Source organism: Artibeus jamaicensis, unplaced genomic scaffold, assembly GCF_021234435.1.
Source record: "Artibeus jamaicensis isolate MK-2021 breed Jamaican fruit bat unplaced genomic scaffold, CSHL_Jam_final contig_1015, whole genome shotgun sequence".
NCBI lineage: Eukaryota > Metazoa > Chordata > Mammalia > Chiroptera > Phyllostomidae > Artibeus > Artibeus jamaicensis.
The window spans coordinates 5,740,843-5,758,624 of NW_026521194.1; the positions used below are offsets into that span (position 1 = coordinate 5,740,843).

The 17,782-nt window shown below is 41.6% G+C and overlaps 1 protein-coding gene across 2 annotated transcripts in view; it reads left to right on the top strand.

Annotated features, from left to right (window-relative positions):
- Window positions 1-17,782, top strand: part of PAX3 (paired box 3) — an 89,994-nt gene that overhangs the window by 43,940 nt on the left and 28,272 nt on the right. The window lies entirely within an intron of this gene.

The window sequence follows — 17,782 nt, forward strand, 5'->3', positions numbered from 1 at the left end:
AAGTTTAATAAATATTTTTCAAATGATAATGTGTTTGAGATAACTGCTGAGATAAGTTAGAACTGCTGAGATAAGTGAAAATTAGTGTTTGATCTATTAAAAATGTGAGTAAATGTAAAGAAATTTGGTCCCATATGAGTCATTTGGGCTAAAACTGTGTGAGATCCTGTATCATATTCAGAATTTAAGAGCTATCAGATGAGAATAAAACCACACTTTCAGATGCAAGTAAAGAAGAAAGCAAGAATTTTTTTTGGGTAAGTGACACTATAATGCCCTTGTGCCTGAATTTAAGCAAAAGCATTATTAGTATAGTCATTTTTTGTAATTTAGCGGTTGTCCCATTTCTCCCACTTCAGTTGGTAGAGTATTATATCAGGCCTAAGTCCAGTGCAGGTCCCCTTTTTTTATCATATTTTTCCCAGGTTTCTATGGTGCAAATATTTTCTGTACAGGATGTTATGAAGTTAATTAACATGCATGAACTTTCAGTGGTGTTCATGATTATTACTCTGATTTTTTCAAGTTTAAGAAGGTACATCTTTTAGGTACAAAAAGATTTCACATGCTGATTAAAATGTTGAATTGACTCAAAATTGTTTACAAATTCCCATGCAAGTAGCCAAGCTTTTTGGGGAGTACTTCTTAATTATTACAAAAGTAGTACAGAACTATTGCAGAAAAAATGATATTGGAAATTGGATTCGTAAGTGTTTCAATTACATTCTTCTTGAGGCCTAATGAATGTAAAGGATGTGTGGGTGGAGGAATGACCCTCGTGGTGGTGATTCATGAGAATATCAGCACACTCTCCAGATCTCTACCTAGGATTTGTCCCAGGTTTCCAAGGCATTTCTTGAAGTTTAGAAAACAAAGAAAAGTGGCTTTCCATGTTTATCATGAGGTTCTCTGAACTACCCATGACCTGCATGTCTCCATTATTACACTTCATAGGACAGTAGGATGGGCCTTACTCACAGACTGAGGAAGTGGCCACCTTGGAGGGTTGATGTTAGCGGAAATGAGGAAGAAACCTAACAGCCCCAGGAAAGACTCTAGGGAGTTGATAATCATGAGCATTGGTTGACCTGTCTGTCCCTGCTATTTGAGTGGTAGAATGGGATATCATTGCTATTGCGTAGGGCTGTTTACATTGTGTTATGGCAGGAAAGTAGAATATAGAAAGAGCATCTTCTCTTGGGTCCTGTACTTGGGGATGCTGGTTTTACCAGAAACTCATGAGCAGATAGAGGATCCACAGAGAAGCTGACTTCAGAGTTCTCATCAGGAAGTTCTCCCTTCGCTCCCTGCAAAGGGTCCCAACAGTGTGACACGTGGCCATGTAGTCTTTGGGGGGAAAATATGCAGAAGTGAGCTAGTTTTCTGTTCTTTATTTTTATTTTTAATTTTTAAAAAAGGTTTATTTATTTATTTTTAGAGAGAGGGGAAGGGAGGGAGAGAGGGAGAGAAACATCAATGTGTGGTTGCTTGCTTTTCACATGCCCCCCTACTGGGGACCTGACCCACAACCCAGACATATGCCCTGACTAGGAATCGAACCAGTGACTTTTTGGTTTGCAGGCTGGCACTCAATCCACTGAGCAACCCCAGCCAGGGCTAGTTTTATGTTTTTTAAACACTTCCTCCCCACCCAGAATATAAGAGCTTCAGGCCCCAGAAAACATGGATTTGTTTGTGGCTCTGTATTTTCAAGTTGGTACTTACTCAGACCTTTTTGGAAGTGACGCATCTTTGTTGATGTGTTCAAAGAAGAAACACATCTTTGTTGATGAATGTGCACCATTCTGGGATTTGAGAGTAAATCTTCTTGTAGGCCTATGGCTGAAGAAAAAAACTGTAAAAAGGACAGATTTTCTCAGGAAAAGAGGCGTGAAGCTGAGAGAGGACTGGTACCGTTGGTGTCTTCCTGTATTCCAAGAAAATCGGGAAGTTTGGGACAAAGAGGGGCAAGTGTCTTTAGTTGATCAGAGAAGATTCTCATATACTTATATTTTTATTTTCTGTAGAGCGAAAGTCTTAATATAATTTCTCCTTAATTTAATATTGTTCAATAACTTCTATTTAATTGGTGCTCAATTGTCTACTGTAATAACTACAATACTGTGATGATAACGATGACAAAAAGATGTGTGTTATGTGAATGTCACAGTTCACTAAACAGTTTCATCCATTTTCTCTCATTGGTAACTACTGAAGCCAAGAAAGGGTCTCCTTATCTATTGCCCGTGAATGGCTCCTAAACTGAAATCCTATGAAAAATTGATGCAAAATGGTCTCTGTGCTCCTCTCGATTATCCTTTCCTTATTTTGTGGTAAAGCCATGACCACATCAGTCCATTTCTCTTCTTTTGTGAATTCTTCAACATCACAGGAGTCAAAATAACCATTGAACTTTGACACACAAGGCCATTTCTTTTAGAATGGCCTCTAATTTTTTGCTTGCAAAACTATTCAACTGGTAAAGAACCAAGTCCCCTCAAAACCTGCTCTTCATCAGGTGGTGTTTGCATTTGTTAGATTTGTCCTTATGAACTTGCCAGTGGGTTTGCCGACCTCTGACTGTTTGACCCTGTCGATGAAACCGTACCACTGGGACACACAGCAAAAGCTATATGAACGCAAGGAAGTGGTCAATCAGAGAAATAAGTGTGGTTGCAAAAGAGTTGACCTGGAAGTTTAGTCAATAGTTCAATTAAAAGGAAAAAGTGCTCAATGTATGAGAAATATGAAATGCTCTTGTAGTACCAAGAAAGAGGGTTGTTTATGTTGGGGCGGCTCATGGAAGGTTTTGTGGAACTGGGTTTTGAGACCTGTGCGTGGCATTGTGTAAGGATGGGCACACAGAACGCACTAAGACAGACGGTGAGTTGTGTATGATATGACCAGCCCTTTGTCTGCTTTTGCAAGCACATGGGACTCTGAAAAGTGAATTTCTTTTCACTTTTCAGAATCCCACGCCAATAAAAACTTAAAATTCCACGTGGTGAACGCTTAACCGGTTTTCGTTTACATGATCAACTGCACATTAATAGTTTTCTATGTCTTAAGGCTGATTTACTCAGGAATGTATCAATTATTTCTTGTACATGTTGCTTACTATGATCAATATTTGCATTACTTGAGTGAAGAAATTTGTGAATGAAATTAATGAATAATCTGGAAAATACTTTTATGCATTTTTAGAGTGAGGATTGGTGGTTACCTATTCAACTCTGACACCTAATTGGTTGCGGAGACTGTGGGCATGTTCTTTTAATACTCGAGTGTCAACTTCATTAAAAAAAAAAAGTTGTTTTGAAGTTATGAGGTAAAGAATTTTAAAAGGCAAAAACAAAAACAGTATCACATCATAGTTAGTTGTACAGAGAATGGTGGAGATATTGAACCTTTCTTTATTGTTTTCCTCTGGTCCCCATCTTGAATCCAAATAGTTTCATCTTCTTTCATTAATTTTTGGATTCAGTGGGTTTATCAGTGCTGGAAGGACTCTAGCTACCAGCAGATTGGGAAAAAGAAGTCGGTCCACACAGACATAGACAGAAAATTCAAAAGTCAAGTGAGTTGATAGTGTGGTAAAGAGGAAAGAAGCAGAATTTAGAATTTGAAGGTCTAGGTTTGAGATTTAGCTCTGCCACTTACAAACCAGAAGATGACAGAGTTGTCATTTCATTCACTTGAAATTCAGTTATTATTATTTTTAATCTATAAGGTACAGTAATGGTATGATGATCTTTGAAGTAAGTTCCAGCTTTTAAAATTCTATGCTACGCAGCACATCTACATAAAACATGAATATCGATAGCAAGTAGTAGGAAAAATGTTTTTAAAAGATTTTACTTATTTAATTTTTAGACAGAGGAGAAGGGAGAGAGAATGGGAGAGAAACATCCATGTGTGGTTGCCTCCTGCAAGACTCCGACTGGGGACCTGGCCCACAACCCAGGCATGTGCCCTGACTAGGAATCAAACCCGTGACCCTTTGGTTCACAGGCCCATGCTCAGTCCACTGAGCCACAGCACCAGGGCAGAAGAAATATTTTAAACAGTGATATATTCCCAGTTTTTCCTTCTGCAGTTTACACTGTCAGTGACGGGGGAGGCTGTCTTCCTACGCTTCACGTGGTTTTCTTCTCTAGTCACCTTCGCTCTGTGCCCAGACTGGGGCTCAGACATTCACGCATTGATCTTCCTCTGGCAGGCTTCTCTCAGGAAGAAGAGAGCATTTTAAAGATCTCCTCTTGCTTAACAGCAGCCTCTTTAGAGATGGGGATGAGGATTTGGGAGAAACAGTCAGGAAGGACAACCACCTCCCATGCCTCGGGCCTTTGACAAGCTTTGTTAAAACAGTGGCTTATTGTGAGAGTCGAGAGTGGCTTCAATGCTTGTTTGAATGAATTACATGTCTGTGTTACAGGACTGCAATGAGAATGTGTGGCAGTTATCTTGATCCTCATATACAGAGATGGGCAAATGCTTATATTTGCACACTCAAATGTATCTACAGGTGTATTTTAGCAAATTGGAAGAAGCAATGCTACATCATTTCAGAACTCAAGTTAGATTTTCACATATTTCACTACCAACCAAACAATTTTGTGGTTATAACTAAAACAACAAAGATAAGTTCATTTCAACACTTGCTAGAGATAGTTTTTTAAAAAACTTTTATTTTGTTAATAGCATACTGGAACAAAAGAATAGGAAGACCCACAATAAAAGAGTTTAGTCAATCTTTATCTCTTGATTCATCCATCCACCCACCCACCCCACCCATTCATTTACATGATCTCTCTAATTTCAGATTAATACTGTTTGTGTGCCCTGGTTTGTATGGCTCAGTGGATTGAGTGCTGGCCTTTGAACCAAAGGGTTGCCAGTTTGATTCCCAGTCAGGGCACATGCCTGGGTTGTGGGCTGGGTCCCCAGTGAGGGTCACACAAGAGGCAACTACACATTGATGTTTCTCTCCCTCCCTTCCCTTCTGTCTAAAAATAAAATAAATAAAATCTTTAAAAAACAAAATTAATAGTGTTTGGATTCTGGAACTATCATTGTCTTTAGACACTGCCCAAATTTTATTTTATAATGTAATGTACTTTTGTAACGTAGAAACAAAAACACATTCGAATAAGAAATATAGTACATTTTGTCCAATCAACTCCTCTTAGGAATGAAGTTTGATTGAGTGGTGAAAAGTAGGGCTTGAGTTCAAATTGAGTCAGCAGCCCATTCTTTACATTTTAGCACTGTCACAACCTATTGATGGAGGGATTTCCAGCTAAAATGACTGGCTGGTGTGGGTAGGAAGGATGAGTAAGACTGCCTTCTAACCGCATCCAGGAGGGCCTTAATTTATTCAAAGTTACTAAGGATTAGGGCATGTTTTTTAGGCCCCTCCCCTGCTCAGATCAGCCCTTCCTAACTCAAAAAGAGTTGTCCTCAGAGTCAGAGTCGTTTGGAGAAAGGAGCGCCTGGAGCCAACCCCCTGACTCTGAAGTCACCCTTTGCTAGCGCGGAGGGTTGAGCCTCCTCTCTTTTGTTCTCTTCTCTCCTCTCCCCCCTTACTCTCTCCCACCAAATGCTTCCTCATTCACTTCCCTCCACTTCTGCCGGGTTGTTCCTGAAAAGGCAATGCAAAGAGGTGAGGCAATTGTCCAATAACTCACGTAGAAGGCTGCTACTAAAGATATTTTATATATGTATATATAAAATATAAGTATAATATATATGTGTATATACACACACATACACACACAAATATATATATCAATGCATAAATACATTTCTTGGGTGCATGTGCGTTTGTATGTGACTAAATATTAAGCATAACATTCAAGCCAGTCAGGACCTTGAAACTATGCACCCAATATATGTACCAATATTTAAGAAAAGAGTTTGTATCTCTCAGATCAACTGTGACCTCTGCAGGGTTAAAACCAGCCTTTGAAACATGATTTAAAGAAAATTTTGCTAATGAAAAAACTGGTTCAGAGGGTTAGGCATTTTGCCCTAAATCAGAGAGGAAGTGGACAAGTGGGTGTTTGGGGCAGGTCGGTCTGCCTCCCCAGCCGGAGGTCTTCCACCATGACATTCAGTTGGGGACAGTTGCTTAGGTACGAAGAGAAGAAAACAAAAATCAAAAAAGCAGCTGTGCTTATCCAAGGACGGGGACAAAGCGTTCACATCATCTGCTTAGTCATCTTGACGGGTTTGTCATTTCTCCTCGAGTCCTCTGGCGGGATGTGACTCTGCTCTGAGGGCCAGCCTCCTGGCCCTGAGCCTCAAACCTTTGCAGGGCCAATGGGGAAGGGGAGATCCATACTCCTTGTTTATTACCCCCTTCCTCCCAGCCTCTAGGGAAGGACTGCTCACACAGTGCGTGTCCCGTGAGTGATTTCTGATGACGACCTTGATGCTGCCACTAATTTCTTTGCCAGTGAGAATTAAGCTCGCCTTCCCTGTTGACTCCAGGAAGTTTCCCCTTTCATTTCTGTTCTGTGATTACCTCTCTGTTATCTCCCAACAAGCAATCATTGAGCCTGATAAGATTTGGATTTTCATAACAAACTCCCTGCTCTGCCCCTATTCTTCCTTATGGAACCCAACAGAAAACAAAAAGCAAAGAAACAGTCCGGAAATGCCACAGAGGACGTGTCAGTTAAAGCAGTTAGGGATGATATTAATTTGATCTCTATATCAAAGATCGCAGCCTCACAGAATCTATGGCTCTGTTATTTGGTAAATAATGTATCTGGGTTTTTCAGCCTTGAGAGGCAACTTAATCTTTCTATTGCTGCAGGGCATTGGCAGGATTATCTTCGGCTACACCGATGCTTGGCTTTGCTTGGGTGAAGGAAGCACTGGAGTGGAAGTTAGGTGATTTGAGTTTTACCTCTCAGGTTGGAGCTCCGTATAATATTTATATTTGCCTCCATGGCATCAGGGACCATAGCAGTCACATCCTTGGGATTTGAAAATTGTTTATTGAAAGATGAAAGCTTTGGGACAATGCCGCCCACTTTCTTCAGGTTTCAGCTATAAAATGAAGGGCTGCTTCCGATGATTTGCCATTTTGTACATGTTTTGCTCGAGTACTTCAGGTCTCTGACTCATTTATCTTCTTAGCTCCTTACGCTTTGCCACCAAAGCGTAGTTTTTAACTTGCTCCTTAAACCTGTTTTTCTTCTATTTTACAGACATCTCCCATCATGCTAACCCTGGCAAAGGGTAGTTAGTGGTGGATAAAGCTCTCTGGGTCGTGTGTGATTTGGAGTAGTCCTGTCTTAACCAGGGTGGCAAAAGCATTCTTTTGCTTTCTGCCCCCGAAAGGCTGTCTGTGTGACTCGTTACCCCTTTTGTATATGGAGCCTCAGTTTATTTGTTGGCTTTAAACAACAATAGCAAAGCCAGTCCATGGTGGAAAGTAAAGTTGAAGGCAGGGTGGTTCTTTGTCTCTGGAGATTGTGTCCTGAGTCTAATTGTGTCGTATTTAAAGCTCAGTAAACACAGCCGAGGTTTAGGGTTCTCAGCAAGAATTCTTTCTTAGTAACTATACATAACACAGTTTTCACATCCACCAACCACCACTGAAAGTGTCAATCATCTTTTATGGCCATGTTTTTACAACTGATTTGCAAGGCTGACTGTGACGTGAGTCCTGGCACTGTAGACCAGGAGGAAAAAAATGGCACAATATTGGCCCCCGATTTTCTTCCTGCCTAGGTCAACCCTGTTCTGCAAAAGACAATGCCTCTAAGACTGCATATTCAATATGCACGATCTCATCTATAAGGTGGCGGTGACAATACCCCTCCAAACAGGGCTTGGGGCAAAAATGGAAGAAAAGGTAAGGGACTCAGGAGGCAGGGGCTAGCTAACAGTCGTTGAACAGCAGTTTTTCTTGTATTGCCATCACCATTATTAATGTAATTTTGCCCAGAACGTTGAAGGAACCATCACAAGATGGGCTTTGAGAGAGAAACACGCTCCGCCTCTGGTTAACCAGTGTACAGAAAGGAGTTTTTCAGAGGTAAGTTATTCTACGTGGCAGTGGGTGAAATACACCTGCCACAAAAACTGTGGATTTTATTCTGATTCAGTGACAAAAACGTAGCTAAATCTCCTCTTAAAGTTAGTCTTTTGCAACATATCTCCCCCCCTTTTAAAGAACTTTTTGTCCAAAGGAGGAAGATGATTATGGTTGGGAAAGTGAAGGGGCCAGATACAATTATTTCTTAAACTACTTGTTCTTTTGTTCTGATAGCCTTGAGGAAATTAATGCAATCAACCCAGAATGAGAGCTTCTCCAATATTTTACAGTTCTGAATAAATATGCTAGAAGGTACATAATCACTACATGGAACATGATATTCTGTTCTATTTCATTAGGATTTTTTCATTCATAGCATCTTGGAAATGCACATTTAATCGTGAGCCATTAAAAACACGTATTGTTCTTTCAAATTGTTTGCACTGTTTTGGTCTCCCCCCCCAACTCAATTTCACTGAATATCTAAGAGTTGTCACATTTTTTTGTAAGTCATAACTGTGTCAAGCTGTGCTGACAAAATGTCCCAACATAACCGTTAATAAGCATTGTCATTTTAAGAATGAAACAGTTTGGCTAACGATTTATGTCTTATAATGCAGCACTTGGGGCAGCTGTATGATCCGTCTCTTTAGCAAGTCAAGTAATTTCTTTAACAAAATGTTAAGCACAGATGGGCCATAAGCTGTCAGTTAACTATTATTGTGCCTGCATCTGCCTGCCCTCCATGCACTGGTTTATGTATTCAGTCAGTTCCTTAGCCGCAGCTCGGTGAAAAGCCGGACCTACTCTGATTGGCAAATAAAATGTTCATTTGTCTCTTCTTCCTATTGTTTTGTTTTGGTAACACATGTCAGCAGCTCAATTACCCAGTTCATTAACAGCTCCCAGAGGACACGATGGCCAGCGGAGATAAGAGGGGCAATTGTGCCACATATGGCCAATAATAGCCTCTCTCTTGGCAATTGTAAATAAAAGTCACTTGGCCCTTTTCCTTTCAGGAGGACTACCGTTTTCCTGTTCCCCTTCAGTGTGCAAATTACCTTCCTTTGTCCCGTGCAACCCAGTCCCATCCCGCTAACCCAGAACCCGGCTTCCAGCTCAGAGGCGCGGAGACCCGCCATCCGGCAGCCAGAGCTCTCTGCTTCTTCACTTTAATTATGACTGACTTGTAAGCTCTCGAAGGGGGAAAGTTCTTATCATGGGAGACTATTCTTAGAAAGCTGTTAGCTGATTAATTAGTTAACTAATCAGTTTTCCTAATTGAATAGCAACACATTTTCTTGGGGGCTTTCAGCTCTTTTTCTCTTTGAAATGCTCTGGTGGCGGTTACCATGGAGTTTAAAAAAGCCATGTAAAAAAACTGCAACTAGAAATTATTTGCAGGGGGTGGCACCAGGAGGTGGGACTAGCGCTTGACTTGACCAGGAAGGTTCCTGCTGTGAAAGGAATTGTGGTCATACACGGCCAGTCTCCCAGTAAAGGCTTTAGGGAGCCGCTGGGCGGACTCGGGCGGGTGTCAGCGTCCCCAAGCCAGTCACATCCCTCCTCCCCGTTAAGCCTTCGGAGGGAGGGGCTGGAACAGGTAGTTCCTTGGGGATCCTGTGACTCCCGCCAGCAAAACGTTGCAGGCGTCAGGGGACAGGGAAAGGCTACGGGCGCGTTTCTGTTAAACGCGCCAGCGAATATTGCTACTACCAATAATAAGCGTGGCTTTTGTTTCGCTTTGTAGCTTCACTGCTACAATGTTTTCAGAGGCTGATAGTGACGTGGCGGCCACCCGCAGAAAGGCTTCTCGGTATAAGGTGGACGAGCAGCCCGGCTTGCAGCCGAAACCCAGTGGCTGGAACGCTGGGACGCGGGGTTGTTTGGGGCGGCGCAACTCCGCGCCCGGGGGCAGCTCGGCGCTTCTGCCAGCCCCCGCCCGTCCGCCCTTATCTTAAATAAACACCAACGTGCCCGCAGCGCCCGGAAAATAGCTGCCGGGCGACCGGGCGCGGGGCGGGCCTCGCGGGCTGGGCCTGCGGCCGGTCGCATTCCTAACCAATCTGTACTCACCTCCCGGGGCAGCACTCGGGGACTTGTTGAGTGTCAGGGTTTATTTGCGCTACTTTGATTAGCACCAACCTGGCAGGAGCTTATTTTCCTTCTAATGACCTCGTGCTGGGAGAGGGCGGTTTCGGAGGGAAGGACCTGGGCGAGAGGGGAGGGGAATAGACTTACTCGTCTCCAGCTCCCCAACGGGGACTGCTGGGCAGGGAGGGCACCGGAGTCGGCAAATGACAGGAGGGTCTTCATTCGACCGGGTGCTCTTAAAAGCACCTTTGTGCAAGCAGGTCCAGAATATCCTTGCCATTCTCTCTCTCCCCCTTTCTCTCCCTTTCTCTCTCTCTCTCTCTGGCATTGGTTGGAGATTTCTTTGCAGGCACATTTTCGTAAGAAAGTGTAGAGGCAATGTAAACAAAACAAGACCCTCCGCCCCCAAATAGACCACTGATGTGTCTGTAATTCATCTTTCCTAATTTATCAACTAACAAGATAGCAATTACTCAGATCCTGGCTCTGGCTTAGGAATTCCGGGACGCTCAGTTTGCTGGTTGAGACTGTTAGGCAGCCCAGACGTTCTGGGTCTACTTTAGGATTTTGTTAAACCTTGTGCTCGTTCCTTTCAGCGTGTCTCCCTTTTTCTTTTCTTGACATATATACAATTTTAAACCTCAGAAAAACAATGTCACTGATTACTTCTTAGCCTGTGAATTAATGTGGAAGAGAAGCTTCCAGGTGCGGGCGTCTCTCGACTGGATTGGATTAACCCCTACTGTGCCTCCATTTCAACCTCCCCCACCTCCCTCCTCTAGGAAAAAAAAACACAAAACACAAAACCAACCTCCCCTTTCTCATCCACTCCCGCTTTCTTTGTGTCTGCTGCGCCCTGCCAGGCAGGTGTCAGAGCTCTGAATGAGGGTAAGTGCCCCGTTGATGGATTCCACAGATGGAGCGTGGAAATCGGGAGAATAGGCCTCAGCCACAGGCCATTTCTTGGGATCCAACAAAAGCCTCCAAATAAGTCAACAAAAATCCCAAAGATCACAAAGGGAAAATGTCATTTGTCATTTACTCTGGGTCTGTGAGGGAGTATCAGTCTTGCTTCACTCCTCCTGGCTTTCACCCAAGTAAACACGAGAGAGGTCGTGTTCACACCTCTCTCTGTGTAAAGGGGCTGCTGCAGGCCAGAACACAGGGAGTCGCCCCCTTACCCCTTCGTGTGCAATCCTGGAACCGGCAACCACAGGCGACCTTCCTTGGTTAGCCAAGCAGGTGTGTCAAACTTCCAGGTGTCCTATCAAAGACCTCATGGGATATTTCTGTGAAGCACTTGGAAACTCAGACATGGGGTAGAACAACCTCATGGGCCTCTCAGACACGATTTTCATTTTTATCTTTTATATATTTTTTAAATCAGTGGGACACAGTGTTGAATACAAATGCCGACGGGTCTAGCTTGGAAAGGTTAGCACGCACAAAAAGACCCTCTGATTCGGTCTGAGGCCACCTTAGAGTAAACAGCCCACCATGACTAAGGAAGTTCAGCCTCCACACCTGCAGAGAGGGAACCCCCAGCTCCTCCGTGTGTGAACGTGGCATTGTGTTATATCTGGGGCAAACATAGGGTTTAAATGGTTGTCATGTTTTGATGCTTTAATTATTCAAATGGAAGGTCTTGCTGAGAAGAAAGACAATGTGCCAGATTCATGCTTGTGAATTATTTTGTTCCCCCCCTTTTGTTGCCTGTCTCTCGTCTCTGAATTATATTGGTCTGGAAACCAATAATTATAGAACTTCATGGGAGTAAATCCCTATAAAATTGAGGTAAGATCTCATGTATAATAGCGTTAACGAGGATGAATATTTCCTGAGGTTACAGAATAGGTCAAAAAGGGTTAATGGACAAAGACATACTCTCTAATTCTGTAATTCCTTCTTTAATTAAACTTCATGGTTGGTCCGCTAGTGGTAACACTTCTGCCTTCTTCTCCCAGTTGGATTTGCTTCTGAAGGAAGAATCAGTGATTCTGTGGGGGAAGAATTGATGATTGTTGCCTATGCGTGTTCCTTTTTCTTTTTAACTGACAATGTTCATTTTCCCGAGGTTATTCTTGGGAGTTAATGTGAGTCATTGGGATAATGAAGGACGTGGCTCCTAAGGTCCGAAACCAGCTGGAGAAAGAGGAAGAAATGAACTTGCTCATGACGTGCAGAGTGGAAACACTCAGGCCGCTGGTGGGAGGTGATGCTTCCCATGGCAGTTCCAGGGTCGCTGCTGAGTAACTTGTGAATATTCAACAGGTTTCAAGTGACTTATTCCTTTTGTTTTTGTCTAAAATGAATTGGAAAGATGGGTGTAGATACTCTAAATAAATATCGACTGTGTACGACAAAGTTTTAAAAGTCCATCATGGTGGCGAGGGAGACAGGAGTGAATAGATGGAGCCTCAGGTGTTTTAAGTCAGTGCGTTGGCTTTGCACGCTCCCTGTAATGGTGGGTCCATAGCATTAGAAATTAGTGAAAACGCGTCAAACTGTCCAACAAAAAGAGGGAGTCCTGCTGTAAGCCTTGGGCTTTAGTTAGTAATAATATATAAATATTGGTGTGTCAGGGTAAAGAAAGTACTACATTAATGCAAGATGTTGGGAATAAGGGCAGGAATGGGGAAAGGGAGAACAGGTGTGTGCAAACTTGGTGCCTTGTGCTCAATTTTTTTAAACCTCAAACGGCTGTGAAAATGTGATTTTTAAAAAGTGAGGTTCTTCACAACTTTTGATATTCCTTTCATTAAGGTGCCTTTAATACCTCTCCCCACAAAAGAGAAGGCTTTATGAAAGTATAATAAAAGGAGTGACCAGTTCAACGCTTCATGAACAACAGTTATGACCCTGGACCTTAAGACCTTCGTCCTGTGATCTGTGGGTCTGTGATCCTTCTCACTGGGGACTGCTAGTGGTCAGACCATCTATTTTGGTCTCATAAATTCACTGATTATCTTGGTGAATGAATTAATCTCCTAGCGCTTTATTATTGTTTAGTAAGTACAGTTTATCTTGAATATATAGAGTTCTGTGTATGGTTGCTGAATTATATTCAATTAGAAAAATTGTTTGATTTGGTATGTAATACTGATCAAACTGTTGTACTTCTCTACATTTCATTGGATTCTAGGAAGTTGTTGAAAGTTTGGGGCAAATTAGAGCAACAGTGTCATTCATCTAAATGATTTACATTAAATTTCCTGGTTGGTTTCCTGGTTTTAACTGGTTTCTGGTATTTCTCTTCGGAAAGACTATGTGAGTGAGTTTGTGTGTATGTGTGTGAGTGAGTGTGATAAGAAAATCAGCACCTAGTTAGGACACAGCAGGTAGGAAGAGAGCCTGTTCTCTGAAGTCCCACAGACCTGGATTAAATCCTACCTTCCCAGAATAACTTCTTTGAGTCTGCTTCCTTGTTCTGTACAATGGGGCTAAGTGTTTACTTCACAGGGTTTTCGTTTAGTTACCTGAGGAACAGAAAGAAATCCTAACTCTCTTGGTAAGGTTTGCTTCAGGTTCATTGTGACATTGAGCTCATTATGCACTAAGTCAATGTATAAGTCAGAGAATAGATTGTGAGGGAATTTGAGTAACAGAGTGAAACTTTTCAATGAGGATGTGGATTGGAATACGCAATTTAAAGCAATAAAAATTCCACTTAAAAGGCTGTGTGTTATATATTGATATGGATTTTCTAATGAAAACTATTCTAAAATTTGAAATTGGGGGATTCATATTTCTGGTCATTTAATAATAAAGTAGAGTTTGTGAAGGCATGTGTAGAATATGATCAAGAAACTTAAAAGTGATTGAAAAATTTCCCCTTAATATTAAGGGTGGGCAGTAGAAATAGTCCAAAGAGATTATATTATTGAAGAGATTATATTTAAATCTAGTCACCAGATCCTATTAATTTATTACTAATTTATATAACTAGCTTGATAATGCTAGTTGCAGTTTTCAAATCATAGCCTTAGGTATTCTGTACAGAAAAAACAATATATAGTTTCTGTCCAGCTATCTTTGGTTAATATTTAGCAAGAGGGGTTACTTTGTATCTAGTATCTATTTTGTTCTGGTATCTGATTTATTTTAATATCTTGAGTGAAGTTGACTATGTAAAATAGATGAACTTCCACCAAATAATTCCTTTTGTGCTATTAAAATAAGATTTAAATTTTAGATTTTTTTTTTTTGGCAAACACTGAATGATTCAAATTTGGGACATTGTAGACCTTGTTCTGTGTAGATAAGGAATTTTATTTTTCTTGAGTGATAAAAGAAAGTAGTATTTCCATCTTGAGAAATAGTTAGTATTTCTTAGTTGGTAGATTAATCTTGGGTTGCTGACTTAACATATTTTTAAAGCCCACATCCTTTTGGGGTTTACAGATGGGGAAAAGTTAGAATTAAGTTGCAAAATTGTGGCTTCATGTTTCCAAAAACGATCAGTTGGTTCATATAATTTCCCCCAGAAAAAATCAGGAAAATTATTTTCTCTGTGACTGTTGAAATGATGTCATGTGGAGGCTTTACTAGTTAGATGTAACCTTTTGGATTGCTTTTCTAGTAAACAGCTTAGAAACAAAAATAGTGATGATTTAGCTCCTTAAAGAGAATTTATTTTTTGGTGGTAAAGGCTGTCCTGTTGAACTCTTAGATAGTCTGAATCTTTTTGATCACCAGCTGCTGGTGGATCTTTATGTTTTTTTAAAATTATGATCCTGCCCTGGCTGGTGTGGCTCAGTGAATTGAGCACTGAACCCTTTGGAAGCAAAGGGTTACCAGTTTGATTCCCAGTCAGGGCACATGCCTGGGTTGTGGGTCAGGTCCCCAGTGGGGAGGCATGAGAGGCAACCACATACTGATGTTTCTCTCTTTTTCTCTCTCCATTCCCCTCTCTCTAAAAATAAGTAAATAAATAAATAAATAAAATCTTTAAAAAATAAAATAAAATCATAATGCTTTTTTGGAAAAAAAAGATAAATATCCCCCCCCCCATGCAAGTATTGCAAATACTTCTGAGAATTTCCAAATAACTTTAGAGGACTCGTAGTCTCCCAACATTCATGTGGAAAGGTGTTGGGAGACTCCTACAAGCAGAATAGCCATCTAAGAACATAAGAATGATAGAGAAATCAGTGTTAGTTCAAAACGTACATTTTACCTGGCACACTCACTTATTCAACATGTATGTATCGAGCACCTACTATGTTCCCAGACTTCCTGCAGTGAACAAGCCAGAGAAGAGCCTCATTCCCCCAGAGTTTATATTCTGGGGGATGTTCATCTTGAAGGTGAAACACAGTGGTCTTGACCCTCAGAATTGGCTCTTGCTGGTACTAAGCGTCCCCATTTCTTCAGGCACCAGAGACGATTTTGATTAATTGACCTGACAGTGCATGACACAACATATTTACTCGGGTGGATTTAATAGCCCCCGAGACTCCCAAAGGAAACATGAAAATTTCCACATACTATTATCCTGATGGGGTCGTGGTGAGAGAAAGTACGAGCAAAGATTTAAAGTTCTCAGAGGCAGAGGAAGCCCTTGGTCGGTCCTGTCACCTCATTTCACCTCAGACAGGAAAGTCGGGCATCCTGGGCCAGACGCATAAAAGGAAAACATTTTAGGAGAATTTATTGTCCTCCGAGGGAAATAAATAGTGTGTTTCTTGGGGGCACGCATTATTTATAATTAAAAAAACATACATGTGGCAGCAATGTTTTTGATAAATTGTGGCAGGTAATATTTTCTGTATTTGGGAATTCTAAGAAGGAAGGGAATAATTAATCTAGAATGGTCTGTAGAGGTGGTTCTCGAAGTGTGGTCCAGGGCCCCCTGGGAATGTGATAAAAGTGCACATTCTCAGCCGCCCCAGACCTACGGATCGGACAGGAGCTGTGGGAGTGCGGACAGCAGTCTGCGTGTTAATCAGTTTTCCAGGGTGTGTGATGCTGCAGAAGTGCTCTGGCTTGCTCCGCCGCAGTGAGAACCACTGCTCACAACTAGGCGCAAAGTATCGCTTTTAAGATCTGGCTCATATTTATCAAACATTTACGCAGGCAAGTTGTCTTGGGAGCTTTTGAAATGTATGAGGCAATGTGGGACATGCTACTTTGCATGGTAATACTCCTTTAAAATACCACTTAATACTTTCTTAATACTTAAGGGAAATTTATTTTCTTTTTTAAACTTAATACTAAAACATCCCAAAATAATTAATTTATATTAAAGTGGACCACTTTATATTAAATTAGATAACATAATTAAAAACCTAGCACAATGTCTAACACACTATAGATGCTATGTATATTGTAGGTTCTCTTATGCTTTTATTATGCACAAGTATTTACTTTTTAAAATTTGTCATGTATATATTAACTCACTCTGTCCATTTCAGGGTTTGAATATAAATAAAATGTAGATGTGTTAAATATTAAAAAACAAAATTAATGGGGTATTTTGCACATGTACCTTGTGGGGCAGCATATACTTCACACGGACGTAGAGTGAAAGTTTAGATTTCTGTAAGGCAGAGCTAAGTCTGAGCTGAAGATCAAAGAGTCAGTAGCATAGGAGACACTGCATTTTCAAACTGCTTCTGGCCTCACCTGCCTTTATATCCCCAGATTCTACCAGTCTGAGAGTGCAAATGAGTTACCTTGGCATTGACATCAATCATCCACAATTTTCTGGCTTTCCTTCCTCATTTGCTGAGAGCACACTTCAGCCCCTTCCCCAGAGGAACCCCCAGTTTTGGGGGGAGTTTTCAGAGCACATTTGGAGGTGTTCTGGAGCCAGGCAGCTCCCATCCCTGTACTGTACTTGGAGTCTATGGCCCGATTGACTTCCGATGGCTCTCTGCCATTGCCCCAGTGTCCAGGGCTCTGGCTGGGGCTGCGCTTCTGCCCAGAGCCCTGTGTCTGGTGCACCCTCAAAACTCAGAGTCCTCTGCAGGCCAACAGGTGCTCTGCCACTGTCACAACTCACAGATGCCATATTGTATCATCACCTCAAATTCCTATCGGATTTCCCAACACCTTCTCCTCTTTCCTAGGTACCCACTTGGAAGTCTTCTTCCTAGATGCATATTAATGCAGGCAAATTCAAGCTTTGGTGGGGAGGAGGCCACAGCAGGGCTGGCTTCAGGGACCGGCCTCGGCAGCTGCCCTGGGTCCCACACTCAGAAAGGCCCTGTGCATGGTTTTACACTCCGTTGTTGTTACCTTGAAATTTTGGAACACAGGGTCCTGCATTTTCATTTTGCACGGAGTTCTTTGATGAGGTGCCAGTCTGGGCAGCTGCCCCCCCATTCAGCAGGGACCCAAACTCTGAACTTCAGTTTAGGGACAGTTTATCAGACAATGCCTGCTTCTTCCTGAATTTGTCCTTTAGATTCACATTAACAGTTTCTAAATTCCCCTTAAACCATTTCCCAATGTTTGGTAATGAGATAGTTAGGTATGATTTTTCTTAGAGGAGAGGTAGAATATATAACTGCATAGGAATCCTACAACAGTTTATTATTGTTGCCTCTTTTGATACTAAGTTGATTTTTGATTATTTACTTAAGATGTCACTTGTGTTAACAGATTTTTCTGGTGTAAAAGTTGGCAAAAGTTTAT